Here is a 7117-nt window from a genome sequence, read left to right as displayed (position 1 = left end):
TGGGACCTTCTGCATGCCAAGCAGATGCTCTAACATTGAGCCATGGTCCATCTCCATAGGCTTCCTGGGTCTCAGGCAGAGGTCTTTCACATCACCTTCTGCCTGGTCCTTTTAACTGGAGATGCTGGGGGTTGAACCTGGGACCTTCTGCATGCAAAGTAGATGCTCTAACACTCAGCCATGGTCCATCTCCATAGGCCTCCAGGGCCTCAGGCAGAGGTCTTTCACATCACCTCCTGCCTGGTCCTTTTAACTGGAGATGCTGGGGGTTGAACCGGGGACCTTCTGCATGCCAAGCAGATGCTCTGATATTGAGCCATGATCCATCTCCATAGGCCTCCTGGGTCTCAGGCGGAGGTCTTTCCCATCACCTTCTACCTGGTCCTCTCTATTGGAGATGCCAGGGGTTGAACCTGGGACCTTTTGCATGCCGTGCAGATGCTCTGCCGCTGAGCCACAGTTCCATAAGACCGCAGCCTAGACAGAGCACGCGAGACGAGAAAGTGGTGGAAGAACTTCCACCTCCCAGCAGTCTTTGTTTCTTCCTGTCCCATAAGCACTACAGTCAGGGCATTTTTTGAGCAAGAACGCAGTTCTGGCTGGCTTGTTGTTAGAGGGTGCGGCCTAATCTGCAAATGAGTTCCTGCTGGGCTTTTTCTATTTAAAAAAAATGCCCTGACCGTAGTTGGTCTTTTCCTTCAAGATGTTGAAGTCCTTTTCTGTGTCAATGTGTGGAAAGTAACCTACTGAACTAGTGACGTCACTTCCAGTGACATCAGGGGGTGTGGCCTAATAGACAGGATGTAAATGAAGCAAATAATATATAGACCATACCAAACCTTTAATGGCATAACAGTTGCAATAAAGATACACAGAATATAAAAATTTAAACATTGGAGATAGAATCAAAATGAAACCAAGCTTGCAGATGCATTCATACATGGTCAGATTTAAATTTAAGGATGCCAGCCAAAAATTTTGCCACCGCCTCGCTAACCTCCCCCTCAGTACCGTTCAGTAAATAATAACAGGGTGGCAGAATAGACAAATCTGGGGAGAAAGAAAGCTTGCAAAATAAATCGTTACGGAGATGATGATAAAAGGAACAGTCGAGCAATATATGCTGAATCGAGTCGGGGATATTCGCTCCACGGGAACGGAGTCTGCTGCCTGAAGGGACTCGATGATATCTCCCTTGTAGAACTTTGGAGGGAAACGCATTCAGTCTAGCCAACATAAATGCCCTGCGATGACTTGGAATGTTTAAGTCTGATAGATAACGGGGCATTTTGCCACAGAAAGCATAAAGACCTAAGGAAGCTGGGGAGCAAATACAAGGGTCTGTTGGATGCAGTTTCGTTTCTTCTGACTCCAACAGTCTCAATTTAATACGTCTGAAGCAAATAAAATTAAACAAAGATCAACGGTGTTCCAACCATAGACCAAAACGATAGATAAAAGTCAAGTAAAATTTCTGTCGGGCGGTGCGATTGTCTAGCAGACCAAAGCCTGAAGTGGAAAGGGGGAGGAAATGGGGCAGGGACCACATTGATGCACGTCGGATGAATGGGGTACACGTGCAAAAAGGTTTCCGTCCGACTGCAGGCCTCTCTGTCCTTATTACGAACCAGCCGCCTTCTGCACGAGCGTGCAAGCATGAAGAAGGTGCAGAAATTGCTTTGTTAGACAGAAATGAATGTTGCTGCCTTGAGCCCCGTCGGCCATGAGAGGACCGACAGTTCCAGGTGAGAAAAATGCCAGGGGTGCTGTGATCTTCACAGATAATATACTCGAAAATTGAACCTATCCCGCTTGCGATGCTCAGTTGCTCTTGCGTGGAGCGTCCTGTACGCTCTCACTGAGGACTGGTTGACAGTTTCAAATGAGCAGAACGTCTATTGGGTTTCGGTCACTGTCGTTTCCAGGATTTATGGAGTTAGCCAGCCAGTTAGCTTCTGTGGAGAAGAGTCACAATGTATTGGTTTTCTGGGGAGGGCTGCTATAAGAACATAAGAGAAGCCATGCTGGATCAGGCCAATGGCCCGTCCAGTCCAACACTCTGTGCCACACAGTAGTCAAAAAACCCAGGTGCCATCAGGAGCTCTGCTAGAGGAGTCAGAATTCTAGAAGCCCTCCCGCTTTTGCACACACACCCCCCCCAAGCACCAAGAATACTGAGCATCACTGACCCAGAAATAAGAACATAAGAAAAGCCATGTTGGATCAGGCCAATGGCCCATCCAGTCCAACGCTCTTCTAGCTGGCTTGTTGTTAGAGGGTGAGGCCTAATATGCAAATGAGTTCCTGCTGGGCTTTTTCTATTTAAAAAAAATGCCCTGCCCGAAGTTGGTCTTTTCCTTCAAGATGTTGAAGTCCTTTTCTGTGTCAATGTGCGGAAAGTAACCTACTGAACTAGTGAGGTCTTTAGTATTGCCAGCTCTGGGTGGGGAAACACCTGGAGATTTTGGGGATGAAGACCGAAGAGGACAGGGTTTTAGGAGAGAAAAGACTTCAGCAGGGTACAAGGCCATAAAACCCACCCTCCGAAGCAGCCATCTTCTCCAGGAGATCTCTAGCGCCTGGAGATCAATTGTAATAGTGGGAGATCTTCTGGCCACCCCTGGAGAATGGCAACCCTAGAAGTCTCCTGGCTGCATCCCACCGTCAAAGTGGGGGGACCCCTGTACAGACCGTGCAGCCCTTACCATGTGTGGAGAAACGCCATTTTAGTCAATGTTGGTGCTTCATTGGGAGGGAAAACATGAAACTCCTAAGCAGGCTTTGGCCTAGCCTCCCTCCAAACACCCCTCCCTTCCAGAGCCAAACCAACAACGCTAGGGGGGAAAGTCTCCTAGAGAGGCAGGAAGTTCTTTTGTTCTTTGTATTGGAGTTAGCAGGAAGAGAAGGCAGTTTGCAACTGGCGCTCAGGGGAGCATGTGGTGAGCATGGGGGCTCCTGCCTGTGAGGCCCCCAGGCAGTCAGACCAAGTAAGTCATCCCCAAGGCGGGGCAAGTTTAGACCAGGGACAGTAGGATGCGTTTATAACACCTTTCCTTTGTCATGCTGTTTGCTGTGCGGGTGCTGTGCTGTGCTAACTTTTTATATGCAACTGTTTTTGCTTTGTTTTTCTTTCCCTTTCTTTTTCTCTTGTAAATAAATATTTTTACTGTTTTGAATGCTGGCAGTCAACCTCTGTACCACATAGATCCCCAAACCGCTTTAGACCATGCTGCTTTATAAAGGCGGCCCCGGGGAAGGGGGAAGGCATGCAGTTGGATAAGGTGCCAATCCTCCAGGGGTGCCCCAAAGAAGTGCTGAGGTCTCTGTGAAACCCAAGTACAGGGTGGCAGAGGACCTTGAGGCCTGGCCTCATAGCTGGAGAGGGGGATTGGGAGTCCTGTTTCTCTCAATCTGAACCCCTAGACTGAGCAGGTGGTGGCAGCGAGCCCAAGGGGCAGGAGGAGAAATAGCTCCCTCCAGGAGTTGGCGACTCAATAGGGAGCTGACGGGACCGGGTCTGAAGGCAGAATCGGGCCGGTTCCGCCACACCATGTAATGGGAAGCAAGAGATCTAAGGTCTGAAAAGAGAGCCAGTTTAATGTAGTGGTCAGGGGTGGGATTCCAGCAGGAGCTCCTTTGCATATTAAGCTACACCCCCCTGATGTAGCCAATCTTCCTGCAGCTCACAATAGGCCCTGTAAGAAAAGCCCTGTAAACTCTTGGAGGATTGGCTACATCATGGGGGTGTGGTCTAATATGCAAAGGAGCTCCTGCTAGAATCCCACCCTTGGTTGTGGTTAAGGGCGCGGACTATTATCTGGGAGAACCGAGTTTGATTCCCCCCCCCTCCTCCACTCGCAATTAGAGCTTCTCACAGAGTTGTCTTTAAAAGGGCAGCTTCTGGGAGAGTTCTGTCAGCAGCACCTACCTCACAGGGTGTCTTTTGTGGGGAAAAGAAGATAAAGGAGATTGTAAGCGGCTCTGAGATTCAGAGAGAAGGGCAGGGTATAAATCTGTGGTCTTCTTCCTCAGTGAGGGCAACAGATCAGATAGATTTCAAAGCGTGAAAGACAGGTTCTGGGGATCTGTTTCCTAGCGGAGCTTTTCTGGCTTCCGTGTTTTGGTGAAAAGGGGCTCCCCAAGCAGTCTTTGCCGCAGAACAATCCCGGCTTATGCACACCGCCACGTCTGCACACAAGTTGTAATTACACTGCAACAAAGTCTTTATTTAATACCTGCGGTTCCGAGTACAATGCACAGAGCCAGCACTCCGGCCTTCCCTTGATACGACGCCTACCACCCTGGCATCGGCGAGCTTGGTCAGGAGATAAAAGAAGATGGGTCAAAAAAAAAAAAGGCTCTTCTATCCAGCAGAGACTGTGGTTAGTTGTTTTTTCTTAAAATATGGGCACTCGGTCTCTTTAGCTTGTTGTTAGGGAGGAGCGAGGCAGGAAAATGAACTGGCTGGAACAGAAGGAAGCTTGGGGCTCAGGCAAGGCTGGATCATAGTGTTAGGGAAACTGCTCTCAAAATGAGATTGGGGAATTAGATTGAGAGACAGCTGGCCCTAAAAAGGAATCTTTGTTATCTGTGTATACCAGGCTCAACCGTTCAGATAGTCAATGCTCAATAAAAGGACTCTAATTTAATAAAATCAATTGTAATTTATTTGATATAATAGATCTTTCACACAAGGTAAAATACAAAACATTCACACATTCATACAGGTCTAGGAAAAATAGAGAGATCGATAGGGACACATATCAGGGTAGACATACAGGGCGATATTTACCATCGTAGTTCTTCCAGGAAGGTTCCAATGGCGACATGAGAGGACAGGGGAAATGGACCCAAAACTGTGGCCAGAATTGGGGATGGATCTAGACAGCGGAAGGTGGGTTGCTGAATAGAAGCACACATGAGTGGAGTTGGGTCAGAGGTTAAATAGGCTTCCTCAGACCCTTAGGGACTGGGAGGTCCAAGGGAGGAGAGATGGGAGGTTCTGCGATGACCAAGGAGGCTGGACATCCCTTGCTGACACCTAATTGGATGCCAGTTTTGACCAATGAACTTCACCTTAGTCTGGTGAAGCTGGAAATTTCCAAGCTGCAATGCTGCCTGGGGCGGCTCCAAGGTATTAGACTAGGGTGAGAATGGAAATGGCTGGATACTTAAGATTAAATGGGATTAGCTGGGAAGGTGACAATAGGGAATCAAATGCTGGCCTAGGTACCACCCGGTGTAGACAAAAGACTTGATGGAGACAGGAGATGTCCTTCCTCTTTCTCATCTTCTGCTGGACAAGAGTTATTGTTCTGGTATTGCTGAGCAATTAGGATCAACAGTGGAGCTATTAATCCATTCATAAAACAGATGGGTTGCTTGCAGGCTCAGGGTGTGTACGTGTGACTTTCCCACTAAGAAGGAATGAGTTCAGCCTGGCAGGATATGCTTGGATCAGGAAAGCAAGATGGATTCTGCTGTTGTTAGCTTTAGGTCCATGGAGCCAGGCTGGAAACATGGTGGCCTGGCTTCTTCCACTGCAGTGGCCAAGACTGGGCACACAAGGAGCAGCTGGAGCATGTCTGTAGTTCTGGCTAACACTCTTCAGAGATGTAGAATGCAAAGCTGCCATATAAGCCTTAGAAACTGTAAGCAAAGTCCACTTCTCAGAGCAGATGAGTGAGAGTCAAATCTCCAGGCACCCTGGCAACCATGCTGGTGATCATGATGTTCACATGTATGAAAAGTAGGGGGCTTTTCCTCACAATAGAGTCAGAGAGCTGGAAGGGACCATCCAGTCCAACCCCCTGCACAATGCAGGAAACTCACAAACACCTCCCCTAAATTCACGGGATCTTCATTGCTGTCAGATGGCCCTCAAGCCTGTAAGGATATTATAGCATTGGAGAAAGTCCAGAAAAGGGCAACTAGAATGATTAAAGGACTAGAACACTTTCCCTATGAAGAAAGGCCAACCAGTTCTTCTGGAAGGCCAACAGCGGGGCATAAAGGTCAAGACCTTCTCCTGAGAGGAGCATCAGAAGAGCCCTGCTGGATCAGACCAGGGAGGGTCCATCTAATCCAGCATCCTGTCTCACACAGTGGCCAACCAGTTCTTCTGGAAGACCAACAGCAGGGCATAAAGCTCAAGACCTTCTCCTGAGAAGAACATCAGAAGAGCCCTGCTGGATCAGACCACTGAGGGTCCATCTAATCCAGCATCCTGTCTCACACAGTGGCCAACCAGTTCTTCTGGAAGACCAACAGCAGGGCATAAAGCTCAAGACCTTCTCCTGAGAAGAACATCAGAAGAGCCCTGCTGGATCAGACCACTGAGGGTCCATCTAATCCAGCATCCTGTCTCACACAGTGGCCAACCAGTTCTTCTGGAAGACCAACAGCAGGGCATAAAGCTCAAGACCTTCTCCTGAGAAGAACATCAGAAGAGCCCTGCTGGATCAGACCAGTAGGGGTCCACCTGTCCTAGAAGAAGATGAAGAAGATATTGGATTTATATCCCATCCTCCACTCTGAATCTCAGAGTCCCACACTGGCTCACAATCTTCTTTCCCTTCCTCCCCCACAACAGACACCTTGTGAGGTGGGTGGGACTGAGAGAGCTCTCCTAGAAGCTGCCCTTTCAAGGACAACTCTGCCAGAGCTCTGGCTGACGCAAGGCCATTCCAGCAGGTGCAAGCGGAGGAGTGGGGAATCGAATCCGGTTCTCTCAGATAAGAGTCCACACACTTCACCACTACATCAAACCGTCTCTCTAGTCTAACATTGCATCTCACACAGCGGCCAACTAATTCCTCCAGATGGCAAACAAGAGCCATGAAAGCAGCTGGAGGTTGTGGCTACGAATGGTGGATCTCCCAACCCCAGATGGAGGCTCGACAGCTCTAAGAAATGCAGAGTACAAGTGCGCTCAGCAAACAGGTGAGGACTGGCTACTTCGACTGTATTCCTCCTTATCATGACATTTTCCCCTTGCGCTCTGAACGTAGCACTGAAAGCAATCGGCTGTGCTTCCTCGTCACCTTAACCCCTCATGAAACCGTGCCGGAAGACTAACGGCACTTCTCATAAATAGACTCTCGACCTTTCTCAGAGT

The sequence above is a fragment of the Heteronotia binoei genome, chromosome 7 (genome assembly GCF_032191835.1).
Source record: "Heteronotia binoei isolate CCM8104 ecotype False Entrance Well chromosome 7, APGP_CSIRO_Hbin_v1, whole genome shotgun sequence".
Classification (NCBI taxonomy): Eukaryota; Metazoa; Chordata; class Lepidosauria; order Squamata; family Gekkonidae; genus Heteronotia; species Heteronotia binoei.
The sequence above is the reverse complement of the archived record's forward strand: the minus strand, read 5'-3'. Positions refer to the sequence as shown.